Here is a 23165-nt window from a genome sequence, read left to right as displayed (position 1 = left end):
CTGATGTGGCCCAGTCTCACCCAGACCCGAGCTCCAGTGGCCCCCAAGTAAATTGAGTTTGAGACGCCTGGTGTAGATCAACAACAGGGGTGGTTAACATCTCATCATGGAGCAAAGTACGAGAATTCAATGTGCATAAGTAGGTCACAAATATGGTGTGGGCACAGATGCTATTAGTGAATGTGCATAGGATCCTAATTGTGCATGAAGCATCTTCAACAATATATCAGCATAGCTATTCATAATTCCTCTTCTTAGTCGCCCCTCAAGAACTACATACCTGTCCCAAAATAAAGCACCTCTGTCAGGCAGGCACCCATACTAGCTGGAGCTGTATGCCTAGTCTAACATTAGCACACGTTTAAGGCCAATGTGCAGAAGGTCCAAGCCATCTCTGTGGGTTAAAAAGGGATGTGCATCTAGATTATTTATGACAGCCAGACAGCTCGTCATGCATGTCTGCAATGCCTCCTCGAGGAGAGAACGAACACTGAGCAGTGTTCGAAATTACACTCAGCCATAATAATAAGCGTGCAAGATCACCGCATAAACAGATTTCACCATTCATTAACAAATCATAACATGCTTGAGATGGAAGAATTCTTCAATTCTAAATTTCTCAACAACTACAGGCAGGTTTGTATTACAGATAAAACAACCACAATATGCATCATGAATATGCATATAGTGAAACCGGGATATGATGCATTGAGCAATTTGTTGTTTTTCATGTAAAAGTAGTGACAAGAAGTCACGATCATATTTATTTATTTAACAACCATTGCAATACACTCATATGTGACTTTACTCATCTGTATACACCAGTCATTATTTGCACTATGACCCATTTATCATTGCACTAAAATTAATATATCTGCTCCTGCATATGCTCCTGTGCAATACTATGTGTATATTTTGGATATCTTGTATATATCTTGTCAAATTGTCTTTTTTACTCTACTTTTATATACTTTTTTTTTTTTTAACTTGACTACTGCACTGAAAGGAGAAGCTCTCCAATCTCGTTGTACATCTTGTATAATGACAATAAAGGCCATTCCATTCCATTCCAGAATGCCAGCATCAAGTATGGTACTGATTGAGGAATACATTCATTCATTCATTCATTTTCTACCGCTTTTTCCTCACGAGGGTCGCGGGGGTGCTGGAGCCTATCCCAGCTGTCTTCGGGCGAGAGGCGGGGTACACCCTGGACTGGTCGCCAGCCAATCACAGGGCACATATAGACAAACAACCATTCACACTCACATTCATACCTATGGACAATTTGGAGTCACGAATTAACCTAGCATGTTTTTGGAATGTGGGAGGAAACTGGAGTACCCGGAGAAAACCCCCGCATGCACGGGGAGAACATGCAAACTCCACACAGAGATGGCCGAGGGTGGGAATTGAACCCTAGTCCCCTAGCTGCGCGCTAACCACTAGACCGCCGTGCCGCCCTGAGGAATACATATGTCATTCATATTGAATTAACCTTTCCAGACATGTATGTTAAATGAAAATACTCGGAAAGCTGGGATCACAATGGAATATCATCACCCTCTTGAAATAATGGCGTACTCCGTTGCTCACTATAGCCCCCCTGCCCCCCATAAACCTGAACATCATTGTGAGTACATTAATTAAAACAAAAATATTGTTGATGCTACATTTTTTTGTCAACTGAAAACCAAAGGCAAGAATCTATTCCAGTAAGGGAGTGGGCATGGAAGTGGGGGTTGTCTCTTTAATTCCCCATGTTGACTGTAACCTCATGTGACAGAAGCAAACCTGGCGCTTCATGTAATGAGTCCACGTCTGGCACAAGGTCAGGAGGAGCTCATTAGGGTTTAAATGCACACTCTGACAGGGACTCTAATCAAATTACCACCATGTGATAGCACATTTAAGCCAAGAATAACTTTAGTCTTCATGCTGAAGACATGAACAAAGCTTCACTACCTAATTCCCGACTCATTACTGCAAAGCATACATACAGTATTGTTTTGTGAATGTAATATTCATTTAACTATGCTTTTTATACTTTCAATTTCTTCTACATAGAACCTCATGTCTCGACTGTGTATTTCTGTGTAGTCTGACCAACGCTAAGCGTTTCATGTGTGCTGGACAGCAGTGGAGACTGTGGCAAAGACACTCACTAAACACTGCCAAGTATTGTTCTCACAATACCCACTTCCCAGTATGATTCCATTGCGGAATGCCGGCTCCATTAATGTTGGCACTTTTAGAAGCTGTTTATGGTATCCCACTAAGAAACAGTAGATAGTGGTTTGTTCACCGTACAGGAGGTTATTTTTGGTTTATTTTTCCAATACTTAAAGCAGGGCTATCAAATTCAATTTACCTGGGGGCCACTGGAGCTAGGGTCTGGGTGAGACTGGGCCGCATCAGGTTTTCCAAAAAAAAAAAATGGAAAAATTAATAAACTTTGCTTTGGTTCCGATTTTCTACAAGAAAAGCTCTGATAAAACATTCCACTGTTCTCAAATATCTTATTTTTCTACACATGATAAATAAATAAACAAATCAAATCAAGAATAAAGAAAATCAATCAATCAGTAATTCATTCATTCATTTTCTACCGCTTTTTCCTCACGAGGGTCGCGGGGGGTGCTGGAGCCTATCCCAGCGGTCGCCAGCCAATCACAGGGCACATATAGACAATCAACCATTCACACTCACATTCATACCTATGGACAATTTGGAGTCGCCAATTAACCTAGCATGTTTTTGGAATGTGGGAGGAAACCGGAGTACCCGGAGAAAACCCACACAGGCACGGGGAGAACATGCAAACTCCACACAGAGATTGCCGAGGGTGGAATTGAACCCTGGTCTCCTAGCTGTAACCACTCGACCACCGTGCCGCCTCAATCAGTAATAGGTAAATATAATAATAATAATAATAAAACAGTGAATAATAAAAACTTAAGAAACCACATATAGTTGGTGGGTAGACAAATTATTTTTTTCAGATTAAAATGAACAAAGCATTATTAGAGCCCTGTAGACATGACAAAACATGACTATAGTCACATTTATACTCTTTTTATTTACAACATATTGCGCAACTGCAGGGTCTTGAGACACATGCTAACTCGCAAACTAGAGAGCTAGTGACCTAAACGGTAGCCTTCAAGTTATTTCCTTTAAACTTAAATAGCCAAAAACTTACCACTTCCACACGGATAGGGAGGATAACTATTAACAGTTATTTAACCTTTAACATGAACATTAATCAAACGTAATAATTTTTTCTGGGTACATGATACCATACAGCTTCCATATCAAACTTGCGCGGGCCGCAACATTAAATTTTCACATCAAGGCGGGGGCCTCAAACTAGTGTCTAGGGCCGCGTGTTTGAGACCCCTGACTTAAGGTATTCTTGGGATCTTTTGTGTCAGTTGGTCGAGACGTTTTAAGATGATGCAGATGTAGTTTGCCCGTGTATACACTAGGTAGAGCAATAACATTAATTGTGCTTCCATGCACTTGCATATTAAAGTGTAAGAGAACACCAATAATATTTTTGGGATCATGCATTTCTGGTTTTAGGAAAATAAATAGCAAAAAAATCATCCAGTTAGCTTAATGGAAACCTTTAAAAAGAAAAAAAAAAAGCTGTGTTGACCGGTGTCGGGTCATTTATCTGCTGCTGCTGACTAGTGCTCTCTTTGCTGTCTGTCACTTTTCAATTTGTGACACGAGGAGGCACTAATGAATAAGCTAACTGAGCTGGACATAACTGCGCGGTGCTTCCCTAACTGTTGGCATGCATGTGCAGAACTTACTTCCAGTATGAGTGTGTGTCTGTGAATTTCAACACAACTTTCCCAGTCTTCTTTTGCACAATTGTGTTGTGGTTGGATCTTCTGCAATTTGTGCTGTAACCACAATGAGCAATCTCGGTGAAAGGGAATGTGTGGCAGTTGTAAGAAGACATACGGTCTACACGGTTTGGTTTTGTTCACAGGCTGTATCAGTACTGTACTGTACCTACAGTCGTGTGGAAGTCTTGGCATCCTTTCTGATTTCTTAGATTTTTTACACTTTCAGATGTATTCAGAATTGTTTCAGATCACCAAAGTGAAGTATTAGTCAATGACAACTCAACACCAAATGCCATTTTTTTTTAAATTATTAAAAAGGGAGGAAAAAAATCCGAACCTTCATGCCTTATATGAAAAAGTAATTGCGCCCTCTGTTAAAACAACTCAGGGACTGGTTAAAAAGTGATTTCTACAGCTTTGGGACTCCAGCCAACCACAGTGAGAGCCATTATCCACAAATAAAAAATATGGAACAGTGGTGAACTTCGCCAGGAGTGGCCACCTAACCAAAATGACTCCAAGAATGCAGTGAAAACTCATCCAGGAGATCACAAAAGGCCCCACAACACACTTGCCTCAGTGAAGGTCAGTGTTCATGACTCCATCATAAGAAAGAAACTGGGCAAAAATGGGCCTGCATGGTAGAGTTCCAAGATGTGAAACCACTGCTGAACAAAAAGAACATTAAGGCTCTTCTCAATTTTGCCAGAAAATATCTTGACCTTTGGGGAAATATGCTGTGGTTTGATGAGACAAGGGTAGAACTTTTTGGAAAGTGAGTGTCCCTTTACATCTGGCTTAAGAGCATACAAACAGTAAAATATAGTGGTGGTAGTGTGATGGCCCTGAGCTGTTTTGCTGCTTCAGAACCTGGAAGACTTGCTGTGATAAATGGAACCATAGATTCTGCTCTCTACCAAAAAATCCTGAAGGGGAATGTCCGGCCATCTATCCGTGACTTCAAGCTGAAACCAACTTAGGTTCTGCTGCAGGACAATGAAACAAAGCACACACTGATCCTGATCCAATTGAGGTGCAGTGCCATGACCTTAAAAAGGTGGTTGTCCCAGACTAAAATTTTAATTTGTTTGATGATCTGAAACATTTAATTGTGATAAACATGCAAAAACAATAAATCAGGAAGTGGGCAAACTATTATTCACACCACTGTACATACTGTAAAAGAATAAGTGTTGCCTCATGATGTCTTCATGAGTTTGTGGTCAACATGTGAATAAATGCGCCCCCTTTCCGCGTGACGTGACTCTGGATGAAGGAAGACAACAATACCGAAAGTCACGTAACAGATGAACAACACAACAGGCACACCTCCTCAGACTAAGGTTTGGGCTCATGACTCAACCGAAGACATATTATCCATCAAGGAAACACCCGGTGTGATAGGTGTGACCCGTTTTAAATACAAAACAATGTGTTACATTTTTATGTACATCAGTTGTGTCCAAAGTCCGGACTCGGGGCTATTTGCAACCCTATAATTTCATTTTTAGAGTAGCGATGGGCCAATAAAGAAAAATTAACCACCACCCACATCAGAAAATTACATTTGTACATTCCTGAATTATACAAAATTTCTGCTCTAAAAATTGGTCTAAAATTGCTCTAAATCATATAAAGTCTGCTCCATTTTTTTCTCATGATTAAGGTGTATGAGAAAAAGGTGTAAAAAAAAAAAAAACAAAACAAAAAAGTCCCACACTAATAATCTTGAGGTATGTCTACGTGGTGCAGTTCACTCATGTTTTCCTCACTATTTCCTTGTCACCTAGGAGTGTGACAAAATGTGTAAATAATCTGATTGTGAATTTCACCACCTACGATGTTTCATTATAATAATTAAAAAGCCACTTTAACTTTTTTTCACCTTTCTTCCTCAGTGAGTCAAGTCACCATTTTACACGTCAATCCAGTCATCCTCACAGTGTCATGGCCGACTTGGTAATGGTTTCATTTTATTTTGAACATGCATACAAGTTACAGTGGAATACATCACAGACAGAAAAGACTATTAAATCCTACCCCCTTTCCGTTTCACATCAATTGTTAATCCATTCGTTGGCGCACTTCCTGTATTCAACATGCATCGTTTACCAATTTAAAATTAGAAACCAAATTGAAGTAGCATAAGAAAAAGAAGAGGTAGTATATGTTATGTTAGGAGTTAAGGATTGTGACATTGATAGCATTGACTTCAGTATTATGTTAATATTTATATGGGGTCAAAAGCATTTTGTTTAAATGTTCAGCTCACAAATAAGTCAGGAAATCAATAATGACACCGGTTGCTCAAGGGCACTAAATTGTACCATTTCAAAATAAAATCTTTTATAATACGCATGGGCATTTTGGTAGTCTGATAAACAAAACACATTAATGTAAGTACCATGGAACAACTGCGAGCATGTGTGGTTAGCAATGAAAATTGACGGCAAAATGTTACCTCAGTTTGCGTACATTTTCCAATTAGCATACAATATGGTGGCCCTTTCGTCATTTTGTTAATACACACTGCATGAGCACAACTATGTTCTTAATATTTTTATCGTGAAATGTCCTGGCAAGCAGCAACAGGAACTCGTTCGTTGACAGTCATCAACGATTGACTATTCTTTGCTAGCTAACATCACAAGCCTCTGTTTTTCTTTTTCATCACAACTGCAAAAAAACTCAAAATAAGTGGTAATGGTAATGGTTTTACTTCATTTGAACATGCATCAGATTACAATTGAGTGCATCACATAATCAGTTCACAGTTCCACATGTCCAAAAGGAGTAGGAAGAAGCAAAGCTTATTAAATCCTACCCCTCCATTTTACAATCAGTAACTGTAATTTTTACAATCAGTAACTGTAAAAATTATATTAGGAAAGCAGGAAGTGAACAAATGTATTTTTTTTATTTCATTAATTTTTTATAATTGTATTTATTTTTATTTTGTATTTTTGTTACGTACCAAAGTACGAGGTGATATGACCATACAATGACATAATGGGTACCATAGTAACTATCAACAAAGTGACCTTAAATGTTCATTCATCTCTTTAATTTGTCATATATAAGTATTTATATCTCCAAGTGTTTTCTGCATGCAAAACTATAATTGTACAGCTATGAAAACTTTCTGTTAAACTTCGAAAGGTTCTGACCAACCTCTAAATATTGATTAATATTGATTAATATTAATAAAATGTTGCCCCTTTTTGTTTTTTTTTCAAACATAATGCTGGCATGAGGAAAATAAAGACCATCCTCATATTTACTGTAATCTTCTGCCCTCCTTCGCTGATCGTGTAAGCCTTTGACTTTGGAGAGCTGCCGGCCTCAAACTGGAAAAACGAGACATGAAAGCGAGAGTGGGCGGGGAAGATCATGCTGGCAGATTGACAGACAGTAGAGGTAATAAGTTTATCCTTTTAGAAGCCGAAAAATGTTAGTGATCTGGCATGAAGTCATATCTTCATGCCTCAATCATTTCAGAGGTATCGCCCTGTTGAATGGGGAAGTCTTTTTCTCCATCTTCATATGATCAAGTACGTGGGGGTGGCATAATTTGGGTGGTAGAGTGAAGGTTGCAGGTTCGATCCTCTGTCCTTGCATGACCATGTTGAAGTATCCTTGGTCAAGATACTGAATTCTCAGTTGAACGGAGAAAACCCAAGCACACACGGGGAGAACACAGAGATGGCCGAGGATGGAATTGAACTCGGGGCTCCTAGATGTGAGGCCTGCGTGCAAACCACTCGTCCGCCCTGAAGCCTCTCCTTATTTCAGTGCTTCTCAAATAGTGGGGCGGGCCCCCCTGAGGGAGGAGTTTGCATGGGCTTTTCTCCGGGTACTCAATTTGGCGACTCCAAATTGTCCATAGGTATGAATGTGAGTGTGAATGGTTGTTTGTCTATATGTGCCCTGTGATTGGCTGGCGACCAGTCCAGGGTGTACCCCGCCTCTCGCCTAAAGACAGCTGTGATAGGCTCCAGCACCCCCCGCGACCCTCGTGAGGAAAAAGCGGTAGAAAATGAATGAATGAATGAACCCGCAAGATATGGCGCGTGAGTTTGTACCTTGTACTTCCTTGTACTTCAAATGGTTGTGGTGCAAGTTTTGGCGATTGTTATGGTAGTGTTTATGCTTGACGATACCGCCAATTGACAACATATTTTCTCAAAAGCGACTAGCGACTTTCTCTGACATCGTTGCGGAATTTTCTACTATGGTGAATGCAGGTATTGTTTTGCATTTTGTGTTCTCATTGAGCAGCAGCAGGTCTTGTTTAGGTCCGCCATGATGAGTTTCGAAAGTCCAAATGGAGTTGCTATTACATACAGTATATTCACCATACTCACTTCTGTCATGTGAGCTATGGAATAAACACAGCATCATCAAGAATCTAAAAAGAGTCTATTTGTAGTTGTATACAACATATTGAAGTTGTTTTAGCATATACGTACAGTAAACCTCGGATATATCAGATTCAATTGTTCCCAATTGTATACCGGAAAATGTCCGTTTTACGCATATATCGGATTTATATCCGGTATATGCGTAAATCGGATTTTATCCGTTATGAAAAGGCACTTCCTTGACTATGTTTCCAATGTACCTGGACGCGCAGGCAACGCTGCAAACGCTGCAAATGACGATTGTCACGATTGGGCGAATCGGAGCGCCACGATGCGGCCATCCGATATATGCGAGGGAAATTTAATGGAAATGCATTGGAACGGGACTGGAGATTTTGTTCGAAATAGGCGAAATCCGTTATAAAAAATCCGATATATGCAATGAATTTTTATTGGAAATGCATCACAGAAAAATTGGTTCTTTTTTATCTGTCCGTTGTGAGCGAATTTCCGATATATCCGAGTCCGATATATATCCGAGGTTTACTGTACAAATGATAACTTAGATGAGGACATCATCTGTCGACTTCTCGGACAGCCAATAGCTACTGTGCTGACTGAAAAGTTGGGAACGACCAATGTCGGCACAGAACCAGAACCAGCGTCTTTTGTGATCCTTATCATCGTGCAAATAAAAACATTTTCCGTAAAATGTTTAGTCAAATCATGACAGCTTGTCACATGCGAAGCCTGTCTATGCCAGCGTGTGTTTCGACTTTCTGCCATCTTTACACATTTGCATTGCCTCTCTGGCGGTAGCTAGCTTAATGATGATAATGATACAACATATGTTGTGTTATGTAAGTACCGTGTTACAACAGATACACGTCACAGTGTTCAACATGCTGTTTGGCAACATTTTCTGTATTTTTCATTTTTTCCTCTCTTTCATTGCCTTGGCACTTTCTCTCGCCTATTCAATCTACCCATGCCATCAAACATCCGCTTCCTCCTTCATCATCAGCACAGGTGACATAAGCACGTTGGTGATGTAAGCGATTCCTTGAGGTAGAAAAAAAATCCTCAATTATTTAAATACTCAAACAGTACTTTGCAACGATGCTCAGATGATATATATTTTGCAGGCTTACTGTACCGGCAACCAAAGGGAGGGTCAGACGGGCCTCTGCCCTTGATAACCATCTATCTGCACAAACACCAACTGTATCAACACCAGGAAGCCTGACCCACGGTTGGACAAGATATGATCTATGAAAAGAATGTATGAAGTTATTTTGGAGGGTGTCATGCTTGCCTGCCGCTATGATGATATTAGCCAACTGGGAATAGTGTATGGTAGATTCACCCAAAACAATGTATGGGCGTGTGCAGTGAAGGTTGTGCAACAGCCTTGGTGACTCGAGGTGTACTGGCGGTGTCACACTGAGGTGTGAAAAATTGAGAAATAAATTATTTCAGTAATCTGACTCATTTAATGCAACAAAATATATTGAATCAATACTGTAAATGTGGAAAAATGATGTGTAAAAGTAAATGTGAATAATTACAAGTTGATTTTGTTGTGTACTGCTTGTGCTCCTAAAATCTTAGGTTGGGGGCCACTGCCAGTGTGCTTTTTAATTAAATTTTTTTTAAATTTTTTTTTAACTTACTCTGAAGCCCGGATAGTCAATGAAGCATAGTCGATATTGCGAGGATCTGTACACAATTCCTGGGTGCTGAAAAAAAAAAATCCCAGTTCTTGTTCTTTTTCATATTAATGCAAACTAATTTGGACATAAAGATTATTCTTGTTTTCAGAATGGTGGAATAATAATAATAATAATAATACATTTTATTTGTAGCGCTTTTCAGAGTACTCAAAGATGCTTTACAGTAGAGAAAAAGAAATAAAAATGGAGTTGCGTAAAAACAGAGTAAAAGATGCATTAAAATAAAATATCCAAACATTAATTCAGAGCTAAAACAAGGCTAAAAGCTAGACATTAGACATTCTTCTTCTTCTTAATTTATTTCAGACATGAATACTGACATTAAGACATTAAAAACTGATTTAAAGAGGTGGGTTTTTAGTTGTTTTTTGAAACTGGGAAGGTCGGGGCAAGCACAGAGTGAATGGGGCAAAGACTTCCAGAGGGTGGGGGGCAGCAATGGAGAATGCTCCGTCTCCCCAGGTTCGGAGCTTGGTCTTACAGGGGAGTGCCAGGAGGTTAGAGTCTGAGGAGCGAAGGGGACACGGGGGATTATGTGGATGACTGCAGTGTGACTTTTGAAATTGTTTAGCAAAGCACAATTATGTGGAAAAATGATAAAAAATAGTGTAAGGTGGAGATAAATCAAATTAATAATAGTGATTTGAAAAGTTCATTGAGTTTGCATGTTCTCCCCGCGCGTGCACGGGTTTTCTCCGGTTACTCCGGTTACTCCCACATTCTAAAAACATGCCTGGTTAATTGGCGACTCTTAATTGTCCATAGGTATGAATGTGAGTGTGGTATGAATGGTTGTTTGTCTATATGTTTATAGACATATGTCTATATGTATATTTATCATGTGTCTTTGTCAGCTCTTGCCTCTGTTGTCTGTACGAGAGGCCATGAAACAGATTTTTCCGGAACAAAACATCGCTGCCAGAGTGATGATGATGATGATGATGACATCTTTGGGATACAACAACATGCTTCTTTGGACCACCAGAGGAATGACATCCCTCCTCTACACAGTCAGGAACAATTGTTCTTGAAACACATATCATTGACCATAAAAGGACACAGAAGCATGGTACACCAGGATATCACATAGCCATGATCTCTATGCTGTTTGTGTAACCTCCCACCCAAAGCATATCAGTGGCCATCCTGCAAGGACCAAACAAAAGATGGGTCCTATCCAGTTATTTCCTATGCCGAGGTAAAGGGAATTCAGTCTTCCCATTCTGCGACAAGTCCCAGAGAAGTGACATGACATCATACGTTTGCCTCAATCCTTTCTGTATGTATATTCTGAACTCCTGTTTCCGTGCCACTGTTGTATGAGCATTCATTTCTTCATTTTCTTCATTTTCCTCACAAGGGTAGTGGGGGTGCTGGAGCCTATCCCAGCTGTCTTCGGGCGAGAGGCGGGGGTACACCCTGGACTGGTCGGCAGCCAATCACAGGGCACATATAGACAAACAACAATTCACACTCACATTCATACCTGTGGACAATTTGGAGTCGCTAATTAACCCAGCATGTTTTTGGAATGTGGGAGGAAATCGGAGTACCCAGAGAAAACCCACGCATGCACGGGGAGAACATGCAAACTCCACACAGATATGGCCGAGGGTGGAATTGAACCCTGGTCTCCTAGCTGTGAGGTCTGCACGCTAACCACTTCCCCGCCGTGCCGCCCTGTTGTATGAGCAGATAGCTAAAAATGTAAACAAAGTGTAGTTTGATTTAACCGTGTGTTTAAACTGAAAAGTTGATATAAGCACAAACACGTTAAAGCTTATTCTGAAGGGAACGTTTGGTTCTCTGAAGGTATAGATTAAGAACATGCATGCGTGATACAGGTTTCTAAGTGTACACCGGCAAAAGGTGTTCAAAGCACAGTTAGGGAAGACCACAACAGACAAGCGACTGGTGTTGCACTGTTTCTTTACAAATTAACAATAACTACTGCCATGCATGTACTGTATATTTTAGCATTTTCACTTGTTTTTGCAGGTCAGTGAATGTGGTTCAATTGTTTTTTTCTCACCATTTAACATTTTAAAAATACTTTCTGCTCATTTAATATGTTATGATCTCATCCAGGATAAGTAATTGTGCAAAAAAATTACCATGTCACAGACTAGAAACAGTTACCTTTTAAACTAATTTTTATATTAAGACTATTTTTGTAGAATAAGATTCTGGTACACATCCGGCCACTCAAACACAATAAATCCAATAAACAAGCACAACATTAAGGCGCTGCTAAGCTGTGTTGACAGGGTTTTAGCTGTGAGACAGTGAGGATGAGCGTCATCATTTGGTACACAAGCTGACCCAGTTAAATAAAAGGACAACACAGCAGCAAACAGTACGTACCCACGGTAACGCCAGCCAGGCACGGACCTGCCAACTGTGATTTATCATTGTGCGTGCATGCATGCGTGCGTGCGTGCATGCATGCATGCGTGCGTGCGTGCGTGCACAAACTGGAACAGGAACCAAATCATTGCTGTGACCTCGAGAAGTGAGTAAATAATGTGGTGAAAGGAAACCATTTCCTTGCATTCACAACCAATTATGACCCTGAAATAGTTAATTGCAATGTTTGTTTTCTTGTATAAAACTAAAGACTTCCAGTTAAAATTGAGGACTCACGCAATCAGCTTTCATATACTGACGTGTTCAGTATGCTTCAAGGAAGACCCACTGACAATCGATCACAACACAAGACATAACATAACTGACACATGTTGAGCATTGTCGCAGCGAAAGATAAGACTTTCCGGCGAGGTGGGGAGCAAATGGTATGAGAAAGGAATCAGAAAGTAGGGAAAGAAGGAATAACTAGGAAGTGTGAATGTAATGGAGGGTCAAGACATAGAATAGCATGAAAATCAAGAACAAGCATACAGTCACTTGTGTGCTTGTGTGTATCCCTCACTCACAGGCTGTGGCGACCCCCTCCTCGCTCCGACAATGCCTCCTCCCGACAAACCAACACACTTCTTCCATCAACATCGCTTCTTCCGCCCAACAAGCGGTGACAGAGCCCATTGCCAGCATTGCACCTAAGCCAGGGGTATCAAACTCAATTTACCTGGGGGCCACTGGAGCTAGGGTCTGGGCAAGGCTGGGCCACATCAGGTTTTCAAAAAAAAAAAAACGCATTTATTAAAAACAGAAAAATATCCAAACTTTTTCAGTGCTTTGGTTCCGATTTTCTACAATAAAAGCTCTGATAAAACATTCCACTGTTCTCAAATATCTTAATTTTTATTTTTCTGCACAAAATAAGATGAAAAATAAATAAACAAATCAATAAATCAGTAATAAATAAATATAATAATAATAATAATAAAACGGCAAATAATAAAAACTTAAGAAACCACATATAGTTGGTGGGTAGACAAATTATTTTTTTCAGATTAAAATTACCAAAGCATTATTAGAGCCATGTAGACATGACAAAACACGACTATAGTCACATTTATACTTTTTTTATTTACAACATATTGCGCAACTGAGACACATGCTAACTCGCAAACTAGAGAGCTAGCGACCTAAACGGTAGCCTTCAAGTTATTTCCTTTAAGCTTAAATAGCCAAAAACTTACCACTTCCACACGGATAAGGAGGATAACTATTAACAGTTATTTAACCTTTAACATGAACATTAATCAAACGTAATAATTTTTTCTGGGTACATGATACCATACAGCATCCATATCAAACTTTCAAACGAGTGTCCTGCGGGCCACATTTGGCCCGCGGGCTGCGTGTTTGAGACCCCTGATCTAAGCAATCAGAGAGGACGATTTTCAACAATTAACATCAGAAAGGGAAGACATCCAAGCTTTGGGGCAAGACCGCATAAGGAACACAATATCACTGATTGGATTTACTTGCCCGAATTTTGTTTTAAACTTGCCCCGGGCCATCGGTACTTCGTTATTGTCGAGCCCTGCTCTACCTGTCCAACGTCAAAGTTGAACAAAGCAGTGAGCTGCTCAGCAATGGATGTCATGTCCACTTGCATGAAGGGATTTGTAATGAATGACACACATGGTTCAAGTTGATTAAAGTCACAAAACCTGTCCTAGCCTGTTAATAACTTGGGAGTACTTGTGTACTGCTTTGTCCAGAGTTGCAGGTGCAGGAGCATTGTTATCCAACACTCACCGCACAAAGGGATAGTGCAGCATTTTTTTTTTTGCTCTGTAAAAGCACTGAAAAATGTTCGTCTTTGTTTTATATGCATTTACTGCAATTATGTGAGTGACGGTCTTAACTTTACCTTGCAGCTCACGATTCAAACCGTTCAGTTTCTCAGTCAAATCTGTTAAAAAGGCTCGGTCAAGTATCCACCGACCCGTCACACCGAATGCTAAAGCACCTGCACCTAGTGATATCCTGATCCAGTTACTTTGTTAAGTTCTCCGACATAGCAGTGACACCAAGTGTCACCAAGGAGCGGTATGTGGAGGTCCTCAAAACCTTCAAGAATGAACTCCAGACCATCTACCCGTCGCTCATGAGCAAGTTCTGGTTCCAGCAAGACGGAGCAAGTTCTCACACCTCGAGTGATCAGTCTCAAGACTGATTTTGAGTGGGCGCCCCATAGCCCGGACCTAAGCCCCCCCTGATTTTTTTCTTTGGGGCTATCTTAAGGACAGAGTCTACACAGGGAAACCAAGAACCATTACGGAACTCAAGAAAGCCATCAGGGAGGAGATAAGAGCCATTACCAATTCAGTCTGTAAGAACGTCATGGACAACTTCGTGCTGCTCCTCAAGAAATGCACGGAGCTAAATGGAAGCCATCTAGAACATATGCTGTAGAACGGAGAAAAAAAGGCCAAAGAACCTAATGTTTTGATGTGATGTTTTGAATATAAAACTAGTTATGACCAAAGTTTCATTTCATTCAGACAAAACACTAGGAAACGGGGCCTAATTAGAGTTGGGGCCCGTTTTTTTTTGGGTCACCCTGTATTTTTCTTGAAAAGAAAGTTAAAAAAAAAACTCTTTTTCCCAGTCACTGTGAAAATTGTAAGTCCTTTTACGCTTTTCTGGCATGTTTTTTTAAGCTAAACTGCACAAGTAAGCTAACTCCTCATTACCGCTTCACTGTATGAGGAAAACGTTTGAGGTGACGCACGCACACATGAACTTTGACTTGAGGTCAGAGTTCATTATGCATAAAATATCTTTGTTTTAATTTTTGGTGTTATAAGACGTTACAGTAAAGTCTCGTTATATCGATATTCTCGGGAGTCGGAAAAAATATTGATATAACCGGACTATCCATATATCCGATCCTGCGCCGAACTGCATTAAAAGTGGGCGGATCTTTGATATGGCATGTAATTTTCTCCTTGAGTTCATGGATTGCGTATCTAGCATGCTTTTGTACTACAATAAATTTTGTACTACAGTAAATAAAAATAAACTTACGCTGTAGTGATTACCGGTTACCGGGACATAATTCACCCCGGAACTATCGATAGGGAAGGTGTTGCCACCCGGAGGGGTAGGCGCGAGGGACGGGTGTTTTCCGCTGTGTGTGCTGCACTCTGGTGGTGGAAGTGTGAAAAATAAAGTTGACTGGAAGCAGCCGTTCGCCGTGTTCTTTTTTGGTATTGAAATCCTTAAGCAAAGATTGATTTAAGCTGCTTTTGTATCGATATAAGCAGACCAAATTGGCTGGCGGGAGATGAAAAGGACATCGTAGTAACCGGATTATCATAATAACCGGGTATCGTACTAACGGAGCTAATTATATCATAAAAGACTAGAAATTTGCCGGGAAATGAAAATAGTATCGTAATAAGTAGCAATTTGTTTTAACCGATATCGATATAACGAGACTTTACTGTATTTTAAAAAATACATTAAATGTAAGCAATTCTGATTCAAAATTTAAAGTACAAAATAATAATGATAATTTGTGACCAGTGCTATTTTTAACACATGCCTCACGGGCGCCTGAAGTGGTCACCATTGGTGTTTTCCCATGAAAGATAAAATGCTGGCAGAAATGTGAGGCGTGTACTCACTTTTGTGAGGTACTGTACTGTGTGTGAACACCGACATGTAACCAAGTGTCTCATCTTGGCAGTTAATACAGCCATTAACCATGCGGTTAAACTAAAAGCGTCACAACTTCCCACGGAAAGCATTCCAACTCTGGCTTTACAATAGCATGACTCAAGAAGCCACATAACATGGCGTGACAAAAGTGTAATTAGCACCTAGCAGTGTAATCAAGGTGAAACCACAGTTTGAGTTGGCAACTGAACTAAGACAGAAAAGCTTTGGCCATTTTGACATGAATATCGTGAAATTATCTGAACTCCTGCGTGTGTTGCAAGCAGAAAACATGATTTATTACTTCATGGTTTTTTTTTTTACATCACTTCTTTTTCTGCCAGAACTATACTTTGAAACAGTGGTTCTGAATTGGTTTAACTGCAGGACGTACCAGCACACTAATGACAAGCGTCGATTAAAACTGCAGAATTCAACCTCCATGTGCAATATTAAGGGAACTAAATGCAATATACTAAGTTCTATGTGAAGTATTTCCATAATGCCTCATATTAACTCACTAGCAAGATCTCAGTGTATAGACTGGTCATATATCTCATCTCGTTTCATATTATCTACATACTGTATTGTATATAACTCTGGGAAAACTGGTGATTTTTGTCAATACAAATACTTTTTATATTGTTTATTTTTCTATATTGTGTATTTTTGTACTGCTTAACTGATTTCTGTACTCTTGCTGCTGTGCAATGAAAATTTCCCCACTGAGGGACGAATAAAGGCATATCTTAATCTTAATCGTTTTGTATTCTAATCGAATATCTGTGCAGTTTGAATTAAGGTAATGCAAAACAACAAAGCGTGCCAATTTTAATGAACATTTCAGAATAGATTCAAGGTATATCTGAGGTCCTGTTCACATTTGGTGACCTTCAGGAAGTCCAAATCAAGTCCATTCGTCATTGCAACAACACTTCTATGTCACTCCATTGACCGCGAGATGCATTCAAGGAAGCTCCGAATATCACAAGAATGTGTTTTACGGTATGCGTGTATATGTGGTCTAAATTAACAGAAATGGAAAGAAAAAATATAAATGTAAATTATTTGGAAATCTTAATATAATTATCCCAGAAAATTCAATTAAAACATGTGAATACAATAACATGACAAAATGAATTAAATCACAAGCACAGCTGTGAAGGTTTGTTTGTTGAAGGTTTTGTAGCAATGTGTGACATCCAATTACAAAAGGGAACCAGGCTACATCCATTTTTCAATTACTGGGCAAAATCATCCAGAGGATTTTTGCATTTAATTCACTGACATTTTATTCACTAACCCAAAAAGCAGACACGTTATGCTGGTAAAAAAAAAAAAAGTGTAAAATGCAAAAAACAAAATTCTAAAAACTAAAATTCTAAATTCTCAAACAGATTTCAATCAACTAATAAAAATTCTTCAGCTCACAAAAGTTCCAGAAACTATTGAAAAAGATCTTAGTGGCAACCTGGAACCTTTCTGGAAGCTAGGGAAATCTTTTGGGCTGGGTTGTTTTTGCAGGGGGAGTATTTCTAAATACCAAGGTAAATAGAAAAGTTCCTTTAAAGGCTTATGCGGTAGAAAATGAATTGTTGTGACCAAACCCAGAGAGTTGAAGGCTGAAAAAGGCCAAATTGGTGACAAATGACAACACACCTCACAGCGAGGCAAACCACCGTAATAAAACACTCAGCTATGCTATCTTGTAACAAAGGAAAACAACACTGGCATCTGAGACTCATTTTGTCTTGTATAGAAAGTGTGGAGTCACATGTTTTTCATAAGTCCTCGAAGCAGAACCGAGTGAGGTAATGATGAAGTCATCTCTGTCCTCTTGAAGTTCACAAGTGCAGGAGGACAATAAATCTACTGGGATTTCTCCAACCACAGACATGTATGTCTAAGAAATAAAAAAAATACTGTCCAAAATCAGATTTATAGAACTTTCTGTCAATAAGAAGTCAGTTATAACTCATAAGACACCTCCCTGAGCAACAACCTTATTGGGTGGAGGAGTTTGCTAGTTTGCTAGGAGCCGGGAGAAATTCGAAGTGGAACCGCTGCTCCTCATTGAGAGGAGCCAAATGAGGTTGCTCAGGCATCTGGTCAGGTCTTCAGGCCTCAGGCCTCAGAGAAGACCCAGGACACATTGGAGAGACTATGTCGCTCAACTGGCCTGGGAACGCCTTGGGATCCGCCGGGAGGAGCTGGACAAAGTGCCATGGAAAGGGAAGTGAGGGCTTCCCTGCTGAGGCTGCTACCCCAGCAACCTGACTTCGGATAAGCGGTAAAAGATGAATGGCTGGACAGTCAGTAGGAAGAATACAAGCAATCTGCAGCAAGGGAGATTTATACTTCCACAATGTCTAATACTTGATTAAATAAAGATACACTGAGCGTTGTAACTGTTTCATCATTGATTTCACCACTCAATGAGCTCAAATGTAAAGTACACTGTCTATGCTAACGTTTCTCATCGTATTTATGTCTAAGATGTCTACCATATTGGGTAATACAAGTGTAAAGGTGACTATAGGGGTGTTATTTCTTGTACGCGGGGCTCTATCAATGGTAAAAACCTGTATTTAGAACAAGGGTCTCAAACTCAATTTACTTGGGGGCCACTGGAGCTAGGGTCTGGGTGAGACTGGGCCGCATCAGGTTTTCCAAAAAAAACAAAAAAACAAACGCATTTATTAAAAACAAAAAAATGTAAAAAACTTCGATTGGTTCCAATTTTCTACAAGAAAAGCTCTGATAAAACATTTCACTGTTCTCAAATATCTTACTTTTTATTTTTCTACACTAAATAAGATGAAAAATAAATAGACAAATCAAGAATAAAGAAAATCAATCAATCAGTAATAAATAAATAAATATAATAATAATAATAATAATAAAACGGCAAATAATAAAAACTTAAGAAACCACATATAGTTGGTGGGTAGACAAATTATTTTTTTCAGATTAAAATGAACAAAATATTATTAGAGCCCTGTAGACATGACAAAACACGACTATAGTCACATTTATACTCTTTTTATTTACAACATATTGCGCAACTGCAGGGTCTTGAGACACATGCTAACTCGCAAACTAGAGAGCTAGCGCCCTAAACGGTAGCCTTCAAGTTATTTCCTTTAAACTTAAATAGCCAAAAACTTACCACTTCCACACGGATAGGGAGGATAACTATTAACAGTTATTTAACCTTTAACATGAACATTAATCAAACGTAATAATTTTTTCTGGGTACATGATACCATACAGCATCCATATCAAACTTGCGCGGGCCGCACTAACATTAAACTTTCATATCAAGGCGGGGGCCTCAAACTAGTGTCCTGCGGGTCACATATGGCCCACGGGCCGCGTGTTTGAGACCCCTGATTTAGAAGATCATGAGAAGGTTTTTCTATGCCTCTATCGCGATACATGGTGCATGTCTCCAAAATGGATTAATCTGAAGATTTATGGCTGATTATCATCAAATACAGGGCTAGTTTACAGTCAAGAGGACGTTTTTCCTTGCTTCCGTTGCTGCTTGCTCATGTGGGGTTCAGTTGCTTCTCTTTTTGTATGAAGGTTGGGGTTCTATATCTGCTCAATGTATAAAGCGCCTTGAGATAACTTCTCTGGTGAAATGGCATCATGTATACAAGGAATGTTGGCTGACTTGACTTGAAGTTCCATCTTTAATAACACTTTTCTCGGAATAAACACCCCCGCTATAATTAAGGCATTTAGAAGATTTGTCACGGTTGGCAGCATTGTTATCATATTCAAACTGCAAAAACAACTTTCATTGACGTTCCTTCCTGGGGACAATGACAAATCAACTTTTGGCTTATCTGTTCTGACGCATACTTTGATTGTGCTCAGGCTAAGCCAACCATACAGTGATTGGTCCACTTTGCACCTAAAGTCCAGGACATTTGTGAATGCAGTCTATGGCCGCATGAATGCTAAATGTAGTCTACTCTATTCCATACACACATACAAGTACAGTGAAGTCATGGACTGTATAATAATCAAAAGTGAAACCTCCGGCACGCTCGTTCACACGCAATAACTGTGTGCATGATAATGATGGTCAATTAAATTCATGACCTCATCTTGCAAAGAAATTAATGGCAGCAGAAACTTTGTCCAAAATAAACAGTCACGGCAACTCATTACAAGTTAACGAAAAAATAGCCCACATATTAACAGACACTGTAGTTCAGCAGAATAGAATGTATCATTTACAGTCAATAATGCCAGCGCCCCCTCTTCCAAGTAATTAATGACAGCAGCCACCTTCAACTTAGTCAAACATCAACTTGTTTTTAAGAGATGTTTTGTATCTGCAGTGAATCAGGCTAAAAGGGAACTATTATTATTACTATCATGCCCACTCCACTGGGATTGGTCACACGCACAAAGTGCTTCCTAATTATGAACCATATTAGGAAGTTCGTCCATCTGTGACATCACAAAGGAACGGTTTTAACCACACCTTTTCAAACAGAGTGTTTTGAGCAATGCCAAACTTCTTTCACGGCTCACTTCCAAATGCGCAAACGTCATTATCTGAAACGTTGGCATCATTTAACGTGAGAAGACAACATTCTAACTACATTTATAGGCCAGAAAAGTGGAAAAAGCAAAATAATGAGTATAATATTTACACCTTTGACACCCTTTCTCACACATCACAAACCAACAGGTGCTCATCACAGTGTGGAACACATAATATAACAGTACCCCACAGACTATGGTGGTATCAAAATAGATGCTGACACACCAACATTCTGAAATGTGAATATTTACAAGTCGGGAGTTTGCAAGTCGATTTCGGTGTGCGCCCCCAAATGTTCTGCTGGTACTCCTAAAAGTTATAAAGTTAGGGGCCACTGTGCTCAGATTTTTCTCCATTGGTTTGGCTCATTTCTTGCAACAGAAATGACATACATTTAAAATAACCTAGTACCATAATAAATAACCTCCAACCAACCTGGAAATTGTTCACAACGGAATTGATTTGGTCACTCATTCATTCATTCATTCATTCATTCATTTTCTCGTGGTCGTGGAGGGTGCTGGAGCCTACCCCAGCTGTCTTCAGGCGAGAGGTGGGGTACACCCTGGACTGGTCGCCAGCCAATCACAGGGCACATCTCGACAAACAACCATTCACACTCACATTCATACCTATGGACAATTTGGAGTCGCCGATTTGGTCACTCATTTCGTCAAATTGCAAATGTTCATGCCATGTGTAGGTCCATCTTTGTGAACAATTATGTACAGGAACCTACAGATAACACCGTTATTCGACATTTAGCACAATTTCCAATTGAACAGATCATGCTGATCTAAACTGATGGTCCATTCTCAAGTATAATATTTTTCTCTCCAAAACATGTCGGCAGCTAGGAGACCAGGGTTCAATTCCACCCTCGGCCATCTCTGTGTGGAGTTTGCATGTTCTCCCCATTCCAAAAACATGCTAGGTTAATTGGTGACTCCAAATCGTCCATAGGTATGAATGTGAGTGTGAATGGTTGTTTGTCTATATGTGCCCTGTGATTGGCTGGTGACCAGTCCAGGGTGTACCCTGCCTCTCGCCCGTAGACAGCTGGGATAGGCTCCAGCACCCCCCGCGACCCTCGTGAGGAAAAGCGGTAGAAAATGAATGAATGAATGAACATGTCAGCCTCATTTCATTGGATACCATATATAAATGTTGTGGAACTTTGGATGAGTTGATTATTTGACAGTCAGATGAAACTAGAACTCATGCTCTGATGTGGATAGGAATCTGTGTTGTGAAACTCCTACTTTTTTTATTTATGTGTTTAAATTGCGGTTTATTCCATATACTAAACACAATTTTCGTATTACTCCAATGTGTGGAAGATACGTTCCGTTTGTGAGTAAAAATAGTTCCACTTTCCTTAGCAGATTGAGTGCAATGTGTGACGTCAAACATTGGATGGTATTGTTATGCTAACATGTAAAAAAGAAAATCAGTTTTATACACAAATGTATTATATCAGCTCGACAAAAAAAACTACTTTTTTAAAGGTGCTTTTACATGTGAACCCTGGTGTTGTACTGAAGTAAGTACTGTAAGTATATACAAAGCAACTTAGAAGGATCGTTACATTTTGGTGGCACAGAATTAGCTTTGAAGCATGAGTGAACACTTTTGAGAGATATATGAGCTTTTGCAAGTGCTGAAATGCAAGACTATTTGGCCAAAATAACCTTTTACTTTGGGAATGTAATATCTGTTTAAAGAAATAATCCAAACCAATTGAGGAAGAACTGTAATTGACGCACGTCATACCGACAGGCAGCCAGACACACAGAATGCGGTTGTTAAACATGACAACCATTTAGACAATTAGGTTATTCCACTTAAGGCTCACCTTGAACCCAAAATCACTGTAATTATCAAACGTGAGTGGCTGAGAACGCACTGCCTTCAATAAACATGACTCACATATCAACTGTGAGATCTTCTCCAATGTGACAGCGAAAGTGACGGGTGCGCACTTACCTTCCGTGACGTCAGTCAATCATCAGCAGAGCCAAATATACCAAACCAAAATGGAATTTGGACTGTGGTTCGACTTCGGTCTGAACGCGTTCAGTGACATTCAGTCAATTAGAACACAGCAGAGTGCAGCGTGTGTGTTTGTTCATTCATTCAGAAGCGGAAGCGTTGTCGCACTAAATGGCAGGAAGTTGAGTCCCATTCCTTTCAGAGGGGGATGTATTTTTGGCAAATACTTAGCTGCTTTTAAAGACACATGTGTTACGTCAAAATTTTGATGTACAGAACATTTGATGTAAAACATCTTTTATTTAATCATTATATCATTAGTTTATTATAATTAAGGGGGTATTGTATGGGCATGACATATTTTTTATATACACGTAGAATGTTGCAATAGCTGTGTTTAGACAGGAAAACCTGTGTGACTTGAAAGATGCTATGCTGGCTCCATCTAGCGGGTATGCAGTTCAAGAACTAAAAATATATTTTTGAATGAAAAAGAGGTCAAATGGGTCCAATCACCTGAAAGCAAAAGTGAAATTCCAGTAACTTCAAGCTATTGCTAGAAAAGCTATGTATTTAATTA

The 23165-nt window shown here is 39.6% G+C and overlaps 1 protein-coding gene across 2 annotated transcripts in view; it reads right to left on the bottom strand.

Moving 5' to 3' along the window:
* add3a (adducin 3 (gamma) a) overlaps positions 1-22744 on the bottom strand; it is an 85944-nt gene extending 63200 nt beyond the window's left edge. Inside the window, exon 1 of one of the 2 annotated variants that reach the window (XM_058064995.2) lies at positions 22580-22744. The gene's annotated coding sequence lies outside the window, so the exon portion shown is untranslated. The remainder of the gene's footprint in view (positions 1-22579) is intronic. The other variant, XM_058064919.2, reaches the window with a different exon arrangement.
* Positions 22745-23165: the final 421 nt, after the last annotated feature.

The sequence above is a fragment of the Doryrhamphus excisus genome, linkage group LG9 (assembly GCF_037039965.1).
Source record: "Doryrhamphus excisus strain RoL-2023G ecotype Guam linkage group LG9, RoL_Dexc_Guam_v1.1, whole genome shotgun sequence".
Classification (NCBI taxonomy): Eukaryota; Metazoa; Chordata; class Actinopteri; order Syngnathiformes; family Syngnathidae; genus Doryrhamphus; species Doryrhamphus excisus.
This window is presented reverse-complemented; position numbering and strand designations above follow the sequence as displayed.